The sequence below is a fragment of the Panthera onca genome, chromosome B1 (assembly GCF_046562875.1).
Source record: "Panthera onca isolate mPanOnc1 chromosome B1, mPanOnc1 haplotype 2, whole genome shotgun sequence".
Taxonomy (NCBI): Eukaryota; Metazoa; Chordata; class Mammalia; order Carnivora; family Felidae; genus Panthera; species Panthera onca.
The window spans coordinates 62,469,055-62,482,376 of NC_138342.1; the positions used below are offsets into that span (position 1 = coordinate 62,469,055).

A 13,322-nucleotide genomic window follows, 5' to 3' on the forward strand; every position below is an offset into this window, starting at 1 on the left:
GTAGTTCTAATTCAGGGTTTCTAATGAGACTACAGGGAAGTTGTTGGCTGGAGCTGATGCCATGAGGGGCCTGGAGAACCTGCTTGCAAGTTCATCGTGTGGCTGTAGTAAGGAGGCTTCAGTTTCTTGCCACAGGGCCTCTCCAAAGGGCTGTTCATGTTAGCTCCCTCATACAAGTGATGAGAGAGACAGAGGCAAACAGAAACAGAGAATCAGAATACCAAGGTGGAAGCTGCAGTCATTTTATAACCTAAACTGGGAAATGATGTACCGTCACTTCTGCCATATTCTTCTACTAGTTAGAAGCAACTCACTAAAACCAGGCCATACTTAAGGAGAAGGGAATTAAACTTGAAGAGCATCAAAGAATTTGTGAACATATTTTTAGGACCATCACAGGTATGGAAAGAAGAGTAAGGTTTAGCTCAGTAGACAGGAACAAACTTATGACAGGCAAGGGAAGAACAGAAACAAAAGAATACAGAATTAAGGGAGTTATTGTTATTCCCATTTTAAAGATGAGGAAACAGGCTTAGAAAGGTAAAGTAACTTTCCCATCATGTGTTAAACGGTAAGTGGCAGAGCCAGATTCTGAACCCTATTTTCAGTTCTAGAATCCAGATCTTATCACTACCTGTGTTAGGCAAGTTTCTTCAGAGAAACAGAACCAAAAGGATGCAACTCCATCTATATCTACATTTATCTCTATATGGAGAGAGAGAAAGGGGAATTTATTCCAAGGAATTAGCAACCATGATCATGGAGGTTTGGTAAGTCCAAAATCTGCAGAGTAGGCCGGTGGTCTAGAGACCCAGGAAAGAGTTGCAGTTCAAGTCCAAATGCAGTCTGCTGGCAGAATTCCTTCTTGTTCAGAAAAGGTCAGTCTTTGTTCTAGTAAGGCCTTCAACTGATTAGATGATGCCCACCCATGTTATGGAGGGTAATCTGCTTTATTCGAAGTCCAATTTAAATGTTAAATCTCATCCAAAAAAACACCTTCACAGAAACATCCAAGATAATTGTTGACCAAATATCTGGGGACTACAGCCTAGCCAAGATGACAGATAAAATTAACCATCATATTACCCTGTACAGTACAGACAATTTGGGGTTCAGATTGCAAAGGGCCCCAAATACCATACTCAGCAGATTGCTGAATTTACAGAAATTAACCAGTGGCTCTCTCATGGCTTTCTGATGTCTAACCAGACATGACTTTGAACATCTGATATTGGTGGGGCATTCCCATAGAATATTGTAATTCTATTAGGGAAGGTATATTGGAATATTTGTCATGCTTCATCTTCAGTACTATTTTGACAAGTGAAAAATTTGGTTTTATTGACATTACACTTTTTCCTTTCAATGATTTCCTTTCCAATCCACATAGTTTTAGTAATTAGCCTTTCCCATATTTCAAAATGTTTACTCATTTCAAAACTATTTTTCTCTATTCTCCTCACTTGGACTTTTTTCTCTTAACTTTTTCTTTTGTTTTCGTGCCTTTTTTCAAGGATTCCTTTTAAGCCATGCCTCCTACCAGACTGAAATGCAAAACTAGGAAGAAAGACAAAAATGTAGGTGGGAACTAAAGGACCCAGTTTGTATACCAGCTGGACTTGGTGGTTCTAAAAGTATAAATATTGTTCAAGCATCTTTTCTTTGCAGAGGGTGCATAAAAGAAAAGCTGTTTCATCCTTGTTGCTGGAGATATTTTTCTTTGTAGCTAACATCGAGCAGGAAATTCTTTATGTTTATCTCGGAGCTTCAGAACTTGAAGTCATAATGGTTCCAGCCTATTCTTTTGGCCCACTCCATTCTGGGCCTTCGTTGAGAACAAGACACATATAGCGTGGGCAGGAGAGTCTTGTGAGGCCACTGGAAAGTGATCTGAATTACAAGTCTGTGGTTACATCCTGCCATAGCCGGAGAGAACAGGAAGCAAAGTCTGGACAACCAGCAGAGCCAAAGATGCAACAAACTAGAAGGGAAACAGAGCTGGACTTGCAAAATAAATGGGGGCAGAGACCTGGTGGTAAAGCATAAAAGAAGGTAAGAGAGTTTGGGAGTTAGTTCTATGGATATAGGCCAATTTTCACTTTCCCTCTTAAACACATCATTATATAATTTGTGAGTTTCAGAGCACCCATGGGTGGATAACACCACTAGATGGGTTGGTGAATTCTATTAAATGAGCAGATTTTTTGGGTGAGTGAAGAAGACATCAACATCGTTTGAAAGAGATGCTAGCTTCCTAAAAAAGAAATATTTAATGCATCAGTGCTGCTCTGTGTTCTTTTCTTTCCCCCACCATCTCCTCGTTGCTACTGATCATCCTACAAGCTCAACCAAGTGTGATTTCCATATTTAGTGCGTTAGGAAAAGGGCTTCATTAACAGTATGAGGAAACAAAGGTTTTATCAAAATCAGTTTCTTTTATTTTCAAATATATCAACACAAATACTAGGTCAATGAATAAAGGAGATTTTGATCGTTTCTTTATCTTTCTGTCTTTAGTAAAATTAAATCTAAACCATCTTGGAAAAATAGTTTTCCTGTTTTACCTAGAAAGATTGCCACTGGAGGTATTCCATAAATCCTCTTAACTAATCCATTCTAAAGAAATATACTCCTCCTTTTAATTGTGTTCCTTTGCATATTTCAGAAAACTATTCCTTATATTATTACTCATTTGAAGTCTGTGATGGCAGAAATGAAGACCCCAAAATCTAACGAAACAAAATATACTTTGGATCAACCTGTGTAGAAAATGATCAGCTAATTTTGACTTAAATCTTATCTATATTTATAACCACTTGCATTTTAAAGCAAAAAGAAAAATACCCCAAACTCACTATTCTGTAAAATAATTTCTATTCCTGAGTCCATATTGTCTTCTGAATGCTTGGGGATGAGGTTGGTAAGGAGGAAAAATAATGCAGAAATAATATTGAGAGGAAACAACTATTGTGCTAAAGAGACTGCAGTATTCCATGGGACCTTCCATTCCTCCTAGGATATCAGATATTCTCCATCATGCCTCTCAGAGAGAGCCACTGATCAATTTTTATAGGTCCTTTGAAACTTGGCTTCCTGACCACTATAAGAAATTTATAACATACATATAAATAGGTAATGAATATTAAAAGACTGATTTGAATGCCAAGTCAGGTTTTTTTTCCACCCAGAGAATTGTTGAATAGAACAGACTTCTTTTGACAACTACTCCCACATGCATTATAATATATGCACCATATTCTTTACTGTAGAAAGTTATAGTTAAGGCCACAGAAACTGGATCTTGTCTATGTGAAAAAACAAGGCTATCTATGTTACTGATAATGTTGCTTTTATATTTATACATAGTATCTTGCTATTTGCCTTTGCTTTTAACATATTTTAGTGCTTTCGTTTCTAAAACTATTCAAAAGCCAAGTAGTTATTCACTAAGTTCTCACTATTCACTGAATTCAAAATGAATTTATAAAACTTTTAATGTCAAGTGGTAGCTGTTGACTTTTATAAGTTTGATATACATTAAACTAAGGAACCGAGACAAAATGTAATTTCTATGCTAACAAAACCAGGATCCTTTATCATAATACTAAAATTATTTCTAATTCCAAGAGTTGAACTACAGTAAAAGCCAGCATGAGAAAAGATTTTCAACAGGTTTTTTTGAGTGGGGGGCTTTTTTTGGATTAAGAGTGAACCATCTTACATTAAAAAATTTCATTAAAGCTTGCTGCAATCAGTACGTAGCCTCATGTCCTACAGCAGCTTGAAGGGGTATAACCCAAGGGGTAGATGCCATGACAACAGGAATTGCTGGCTCTGAGCAACCCCTGTCAATGCTGGTGCCCCAATCCTCCTGGCACTCAAACTTTCTACTTTCCCTTGGCAGGTTCGAGAAGAGTAAACTTTGATCTGTTTGATAGACGTTGAAAGAATTTCATCTCTGTTCTCTGCCTGGTTGCCTTTGCACAGCTGCGCTGCTGGCTCTCTTCAGATGTGTACTGACCTTGGCATGACCTGTGGGGGTCACTGCCTCACATTTTATGCTTAGCCAACCATCGCTGTCCTCATTGCTGTTGTTGGATTAGGTCCCTTGCAAGTCAGTATCTATGCTGTTCTAAGTAAAGAAAGAGTGAAGTGAACTGAGGGATTCTCTCTTTGCTGGTGTTATAATCCTTTCAATGAATTTCTAAACGGTGTGGACTTGCTTTCCATTTTTATAGAGCTCACAGTGTCAAATTTTATGTTGACACATTTCTTACAGCTTTTAGCTCTTAATGCTCTGTTGTCGACTTATGTGGCACTGGATCAGGTAACATTTAATGTGACACTACTTAACTCCTGAAGTGTCTGTGTCTGGACACTTTAACTTGCAACTCTGCAGAGTGAGTTCCCTGCCCACGTTAGGTAACCCCCAAAGAAATTAGGGGGCAGCCTCTCTCTCACCTGATCCTTTCCTATAGAGACTACTGTGAGTTCCAAAGTGTTCTCTCTCTCTCTGACCCTCTCTCCATCTCTCTTTCTCAAGATCCATTAGAGCCTTTGGTGGCCCTACTTTCTATAAAGTGCGTAAGTAAGTAAAGCCCCCGTGTTAAACATAACTCTCACTTTTTAAGAGAAAAATTCACTTTCTGTTAACAAAGGAGTAGAAACATAAAATTCTTTTTATAATAGACTTATAATTACTTACTAACAGAATTATTACTATGAACAATAATATGACTTTTCATTTAATATTATGGTTAGATAAGAGAGATAAGGAGAAACTGTTGTAGCTGAAGATTATATATGAAATCAATCTTTATTATTCAGTTTTGTAAGTTTTATTTTTCTTATCAGAAACTTTTTGTATTTAGATTGACCATCTCCATTCTTTAGAGTTAACTGGGTTTTTTTTAAACTGTTATCCACTATCATTCAATAGCTTTTTTTGGGTCAAGCCTCTTTTCTGAGTAGGACCCCCAGAGAAGCTGCTAGAAAGAATTATTTCCTGGGATGAAATATCCTGGCCAGAGCAACATCACTCCATGTTGTATTTGCCAGTAAGTTGATGAGATTATACCTTTTCATTAGAGCCCCCCCGCCCATTTCTCCTTCTTTCAAGAGTAGGTATTGTAAAAGATACATTTTAAGTAACTTCCAAATTCTTTAAGATGAATGCAATAAATTCTTGAAGGCATATTTAAACATATCCTGGTACATCGTGTGGTACAGACTGAGGCTAATGTCAGTTGATTTTGCAAGCTACATTTACTAGTAAGAGCTGCAGTCATATGGGACTCCATCTGACTCTGTAAATACCCAAATATTTATTGAGTATCAACTGTGTATAAGGCCTTGGGCTGAGTTGAAACATTAAGCTGAGCACAAGCTGACCACAAAAGCAGGAGATAATGTTACAAACACAAGTATACTTATTGGGAAATATGCAGTGATCATAATTTTAAGGGAAAACTGAGAATAGCTATGCAAATATTTTGTGTAACTTTCCTATGTATTCTTAGAAAATACTTAGAGTTTCTGCTTTCCTAAATATTCTTTTTTTCTTTTTTTTAGTTTATTTAATTTCAAGTTAGTTCGCAGTGTAGTATTGGTTTCAGGAGTAGAACCAGTGGTTCATCACTTACATATAACACCCAGTGCTCATCCCAACAAGAGCCCTCCTTAATGCCCGTCACTCATTTTGCCCACCTGCCCACCCCTCTAGCTAGCACATCCCTAAGTATTCTTAAATATTCTCTTTATTCTAACCCTCCTTAATGCCCATCACTCATTTTGCCCACCTCCCCACCCCTCTAGCTAGCACATCCCTAAGTATTCTTAAATATTTTCTTTATTCTAAGATCCTGTTAAAATCTCAGTGGATCTATTTCACCTCCCGGGGCTCTGTTTCTTGCCCCTGATACGGATTTACTGTGCATACCTACCATCTCTTCAAACATGTTCTGTGCTCTTCCCTTAGATTTATGTCAGGTTCCAGTAAATGGGGAGAGAATCATCTGAAAGGTCTGCACAATGATGGCCTTATTTAGGATACTGCCTAGGTTGTTGAAACAAAAGACTCAAAAATAAAGATACCAAAGTGGTGGCTCTATAATATAGAGAATCAACTCTGTCCGTCTTGTTGGTTTTCCAGCCTTAGAGATTTGGCTTCATTTTTGTGCCCCGAAAAGAGCTCACCAGCACATCCTGATTCCAAGCTCACTTTGAAGGAAAAAGAGTGAAGAAAACACCTGACCCAGAAGTTGCATATGTCATTCTGCTTACATTCCATTTACTATGCTGTCTTTAGCTATATTTAGATGTAGCTTAAACTGTCATTAGTATGGAAGACAAAGGATGTTGAGAGGACAATTAGCAAACTCTGCCACATATTAATATGATCTGTATCTCTTAAAAACATTTTTTCGGAAAACAACCTAGCAGTTGGTGCTCTGGCAGATACATCACTTTCATCCTAGTTCCCTTGAGGTTCTTACTAGTCTTTGGAGCAAAGGAGTGGAGGTAGTAAGAAAACAGTAAAGAAAAATCTCAGCCCACTGTGCAGCAGTATCCCTTAATGCTGACCGTCGCTGCAAAAAGTGTCACCTTTGCACCGTCACTGCACTGTCACAAAGGGCCAGCCCATCAGGCTGAGCTTCAACACTCGACGTGCATCCCACAGGAAGCCCTGCAGTCTTGAGCACATTCACAGGATGTGTGCTTCCTTCCTAGTTAACTCTGAAAACTGTGGCTGATAAGCTCAGATAGTCTTGCTTAGGGATCTCTGCCAATGGCAGCAGAAACCCCCTCGACTTAACTCTCTCACCATGTGTGGGAAGGTTATTTATTGAAGGGATGCAGGGAATATCAGGGAATCTAATTTCAGAAGGTAGAGTCCTATTTCACAGGAAGTAGCTGGCCGTCCAAAAACTACTTTTTCTCATCTCTGTTCCTCTGGGTATGCCCACTTGTTCCATCTCCTCTACATCCCCATTTCTGATCTTTCCAAAGCTTTGGAAGTTCACTCCCCTGTAATTCTCCTCTGAGACTTTGATTTGCCATGGTATCATATTTGCCCCAATCCTTCATGGCTAAGAGCTCCTCTGCACAATTTGACTAGTCTCAATCTCTGTGTTCTCATTCAACTTCTGACATGAGAACATCTAATTGGCTCAGGCTGAATCAGATGTCTACCCCTGGTTCAATCAGTTGTAGCCAGGAAAGCAGAGTCACCTGAGACAAGCATGACCAAAGGCAGAGTCTTTTAGAATAGTCATGGCCAAAGGCTAGAAGGCAGATTCTCTTAGAATAGGCTGTGAATGGAAAGATGACTGATATATCTAATACAGACATAATATTTTTTTTTATGTTTTTAATCCCAGTTCAAATTGGGCTGATCAGAGTTGGTCCTAGAATAGTGTTAAACCTCTGGTTAGTTACAAAATACCATCTGACCAAATACCATAACTGGTACCAGGGGTGATCCCCCAAAAGGCACTATAGGTCGTCTATTCCCATGACCGTATAACTTTCTTCTCTTGCCTTCATCCACTTTATGCTCTAGAATTGCAGCTTCAGTCTCCTCTCAGGTGGCATCAGTTTATGAAAATGTGATGCATTTTATCACCAGGATTTCTTCTTTAGTTTGGATAAATAATAATAGATAGGAAGAAATAATAGATTTCTTTATCTCCTTTTGAAATCTTTCATGATTTCCATCATTTCCTTTGAATTACATGATCTGTGAGTAGCATTGATAAATGTCCTTGGCATTGGTCTTGGCAATGATTTTTTGGATTTGACACCAAAATCAAAGGAAACAAAAGCAAAACTTAACAGGAGGGACCACATCAAACTAAAAATCTGCACAGCAAAGGAAACAATCAACAAAATGAAAAGGCAGCCCACAGAATAGGAGAAAATATTTACAAAACACACATCCAATAAGGGGGTAATATCCAAAATATACAAGGAACTCAGTTACATAGCAAAACAAAAATGGAAACAAAAGAACAACAACAACAACAAAACAAAAACAAAGAAACAAAAACAAAAAACAAACCCACATAAAAAATGGGCAAAAGACCCAAAGAAGACATAACAAATGGCCAACATCTGAAAAGATACTCAATATCATTAATCATCCGGGAAATACAAATCAAAACCACAATGAGATATCACCTCACACCTGTTAGGATCTCTATTACCAAAAAGACTTGTCTTTACTGACCTCTCCCCATTTCCCTCATTGCTAGTGAGATATGGAGGAAAAGGGAATCCTTGAGCACTGTTGGTAGGATGTAAACTGATGCAGCCACTGTGGAAAGCAATATGGAGTTTCCCTCAAAAAATTAAAAATATAACTAACATGTGGCCCAGTAATCCCACTTTTGGGTATGTATATTCAAAGGAAATGTAATCATTGTCTTGAAGAGATATATGCACTCCCATGCTCATAGCAACATTATTCACAATAGCTGAAGTATGGATAAACCTAAGTTTCCATCAACAGGTGATAAGAGATATCTGTATATCTATGTCTATGTCTATATATCTATATCTATATCTCTAAATCTACAATGGAATATTATTTAGTCTTTAAAAAAAAAAAAAAAGCAAATCTTGCCATTTGTAATAACATTGGTGGGCCGGGAGGGCATTGTGCTGAGTGAAATAAGTCAGATAAAGACAAATACTGCACGGTATCACTTATGTGTGGAACTAAAGGAAAAAAATCAAACCCATATAAACAGAGAGCAGGATGGTGGTTGCCAGGAGGGTAGGGGGCGTGGACAGAGGTCGGTAAAGAACACAAGCCTTCAGTTATAAGATGAATAAGGTCTGAGGATCTAAAGTATAACCTGGTCACTATAGCTGTTAAATTGTATTGTACGATTGAAACTTGCCGAGAGTAGAAGTGTTCTCACCAAGGTGGGGGGGGGGGGGGCGGGGAAGAAGGTAAATATGTGAGGTGATGGATGTGTTAATAAAGTCAAATGTGGGAATCCTTTCACAATGTATACACATATCAAGTCACTTTATATACTTTAAATATATTACAATTTTATTTGTCAATTATAGCTCAGTCAAGCTGAGTAAGCACACATGTGTAAAAGATGTTTGTAAGAGTGCTACTTGTTGGCTACTTTGAGAGAAAAACCAGATTCCTGGGTCAGGTCTGGACTACTGAATCTGAACTTCTGAGATGAAGTCCTGAATCTACATTTTAACTGCTGCACCCTCAGGTAGGCTGAAGATTGCATTTTGAGATAAGCTAAGTGAACTCTGGAGTGAATTAATAAGATTTTAATGATACATTTACTACAGATTCCAATTATTATTATTATTTAAATGTTTATTTATTTTTGAGAGAGCACAAGTGGGGCAGGCAGAGAGAGGGAGACAGAAGATCTGAAGCAGGGTCTGAGCTGACAGCGGTGAATCCTATGTGGGGCTTGAACTCACGAACTAGGAGATCATGACTCGAGCTAAAGTCAGATGCTCAACCAACCGAGCCACCCAGGAGCCCCATAGGGATTTCCATTATTATCAGTGCCTGAAAGAACACTAATTTTGTATATGGAATTTAAGAGGGATTTGTCATAAACTTGTATTTTAATTTAGCTGTTTTATAACCAGAAAGAATAAGTCAATGAAGAGAAGGAAAATCAGAAGCTTCAAAAGATAACAATGAATATCATAATGTTTCACAGAATATTTGCTGTATTGGGGGAATAAAAATGCCCCACAGATGTCATTTTTCCATATCATAAAATAAGAAATAAACACATGAATACCAAATGTAACTTTAAAAAATGAGGGGCACCTAGGTGGCTCAGTCTGTTAAGCGTTCAACTCTTGGTTTCGGCTCAGGTCATGATCTCACAGTTCATGGATTCGAGCCCCACATTGGGCTCCATACTGACAGTGCAGAGCCTGCTTGTGATTCTCTCTCTCTCTCTCTCTCTCTCCCTTCCCAGCTTGCTCTCTCTGTCTCTCTCTCTCAAAAATAAATTAATTAAAAAAAATTTTAATGAAATTAATTTTTTAAAATTACTCCAAGTACTATAATGATTGTGAAAGAAATATAGAATATGTTTTAAAATGCGAAGTGTTTATGTTACATGTATAAAGCATACACACACACACACAAAGATTTAATAATAGTATAAATATACTCTGGTTAACCTTACGAGTTAAGGATATTTTGAATGAATAATTGCTAATTAATTCACACTGATTATTAATATGCATAAAGTTCAAACCACACATGTCTGAAAAGAGGACTTACATATTTATTTGTGACAGAAAAAAAAATCAGTTAATAGAGTTGACTGAATTATGTTACTGAACTAACTTGACAGCCTAAACTGTTAGTACTCAAGCAAAATCTCTGTGCATCTCATATTTATAATGAAAACATTCCTGAGCTAAGGAAAAAAAAGAAAAAGCCTGCCTTTATAGCTTCAGGGAAATACTGTTAACTAAACTTAGGGGACTTCCAGAGGTAGCAAAATGAGGAGGGGAAAACCATAGAATGATCTCACTTTTCTGATAATTGAAACTCAAACTCCTGGAACATAGCTGCACAATTTCTACCCTTTTCTTTTAAGGTTCGAGGTCCTCCTGGACCTTGAAAATAAAGGGCAGAGAGGTAGTACCTCAGAGTTGGGAATCAGAAATCAGATCCTGAGGGTTTGGGAGTCATAAGTCAGCCAAGGATACAGAGTTCTCTAGAACGGAGCTTTCTTGGGACATGAATCATGTTTATTTTAGACGCAAAACTTTCTAGCTCCAAATAGAAAAAAAAAAAAAATCATTCTTACTTTATGAAAAATGTCTCTGCCAGAATGTTAGGAAACAAGTGAGTCGTCCAAGCACTGAGGCTCTGTGGCTCATTTGCAAAGTTCCTCTTCTTCATCTGCTCTCAGTGCCTCCTCCCTGGCCCCTGGCCAGTCTCAAATTCTCAGTTCTACCATTGTGCTAAGGACAAAAGTATGTCTGAAGTGTATGCTGCATTCTCTAATGAGTTTGTCTACCTATTCCAGGTAAATCAGAATGTCTCAAGAGGATCCTTGGGACACAGAAAACATGTTGTGCCTGATGAATGCAACCTGTGTGTGAGCCTGCTTCAGAAACTGTCATTGGACAACACCATAGCTCTCTGCTTCCTGGAGAGGTTCCTGCAGGAGTTTTAAAGTTGTTACATGATGTGCAACTTTATTAATTTTAGTTGCAACTGTGAGCGCATACACAATGCGCTATTTAAAACACTATTTTAAACACTATAGTGAGGGGGGTTGTATTCATTTGGGCCCTTGCAGTTTACTATAGTGTTGTAAAGATAAAGTCTCAACTCTTAAACTAAGATCTCCAGATGTGGTGCCTATTCCTGCACAGCCTCTTTTGGGCAGTACCCATATATTTACCACTACCACTTTTAAAGTTGGTTACCAATAGAATTTTGAGGTCATGGATCTAGAGTACCGTAATCTGATTTGTTGTCCTCAGACCTAGAAACTGGAGCAAGTGAGAGCCTCCATTTGGAGCAAGGTTTCTCAATCTTGGCAATATTGATGCGTTGAGCTGAGGAATTCTTTGTTGAAAGAGTTGTCTTGTGCATTGAAGGATGCTTAGCAGTATTTGGTTTCCTCTAGGCCCCAAGCTTGTTAAATGCTGTAGCTAAATGTAGTCAGCAAGTTTTGTTTTGTTTTATTTCCTCCTTCAGGCAGTAAGAGCTGATCTCTGGTGCCTTCTGTTTAAGTGGAATACTGTGAGCCCATTTTTCCTTTAGGAACGCTAGTCTAATGATTGCCAACTTCTGAATCCGAGCTCTCCACCAACTGGGAGCCTCAATCCACTCTTTACATTTCTTTTTATTCTCTTCTGTGGGCTACCCCATATCCTTCTAATGAATTCATTTTACACTACTAATTTTCCCCCCAGTTCAGTAAATAGCAACTCCATTCTTCCAGATGGTCAGACCAGAAACTTCCGAGTCATCTTGGACTCCTTTTTCACCTGCTGTGACCTCAGGGTCCCTGCAGGATACAAATAGCACACTAAAAGGGTATCTGAGGAAAATTCAAAAGATTGTTTAGAAATATGTGGTCTGGTTAAGGGAAACTAGTAAGAAATGGTGAAGTGCCCAAGAGGTAGCAGGAAGACTTCACTCCCTGTAGGCAGGAAGGAGCATGGGGGGGTGGGGGGGAGGGTTTGCCAGAGCCAGCAAGAGCTATAGCTATGGGAGATTGCTGCCTAACAGGAGAGAAGGGTAGTCTTTGCCAGACTGAAGGGTGGCAGGGAAGGATCCAGGAGAATAACCGTCCTGGTCTTGTTCTCCTCCTGCCCTCCAATCTCCAGTTGTCTGAACCCAACCAAAGAAGGACAGGAGAATCCAGGTGTGTGGTCTGTGGAGGTCAGACTTCCAGCCTATGGGAGAGAATGGAGTGTGGATCTGAAGGGGCAATCAGAGAACATCTATGCACTCTCACCAGCAAATCTGTCAGCTCTACCTTGAAATACATCCAGAATCCAACTCTCACTACCTCTTTCATTACCTTCCTAGTCCAAGCCACGATTTTTCACATTGACGATTGCATTAGCCTCCCACCTCCATCCCTCACTCAGTTTTTTAAAAATGTTTATTTTGAGAGAGAGACAGAGAGAGTGCAATTGAGGGAGAGGCAGAGAAATAGGGAGAAAGAGAATCCCAAGCAGGCTCCTCGCTGTTAATGCAGAGCCCTATATGGGGCTCAAACCCATGAACCATGAGATCATGACCTGAGCCAAAATTAAGAATCAGACACTTAACTGACTGAACCACAGAGGTGCCCCACCAGTTTTATTTTTTTACAGCATTTATGACTCCCCCCAAAATATTATATATATATATATATATATATATATATATATATATATATATAGTATGTCTCTCTCTACTGGAATGTGAATTCCATGAAATTATAAACTTAATCTGTTTTGTAATACTATTAAATTCCTTATACATTCTAGGCAGGCAATAAATATCGAATTAGTTAAGTAATTAATCTTAAATTAATCTGATTTGGTTTCTGTTGCTTATATCCAAAGAACTTTAGATGATTCAAGTGTGTATAATGTAATCTCATTTTGTTTTTTGAAAAGTTTATTTGTGCACAGAGAAAATAATGAAAGTATATTCAAAATATTAGATTTGATTACCATTGGAGAATGGAATTTGGGGTAATTTTAATTTTCTTCTTTGATTTTAATACTTCTGAAATATTCTACCATGACCATGTATGATCCTTGTAATCAGATAAAGAGAATAGCTTTATTTTAAC

The 13,322-nt window shown here is 38.3% G+C and overlaps 1 long non-coding RNA gene across 1 annotated transcript; it reads left to right on the top strand.

Annotated features, from left to right (window-relative positions):
* The first annotated feature begins 1,562 nt into the window (after positions 1–1,562).
* On the top strand, positions 1,563–12,863 carry LOC132692402 (uncharacterized). The gene is made up of 4 exons (XR_009616338.3): positions 1,563–2,052; positions 3,905–4,114; positions 9,079–9,242; positions 11,046–12,863. It is a non-coding gene; the product is annotated as an uncharacterized LOC132692402 (long non-coding RNA).
* The last annotated feature ends 459 nt before the right edge of the window (positions 12,864–13,322 follow it).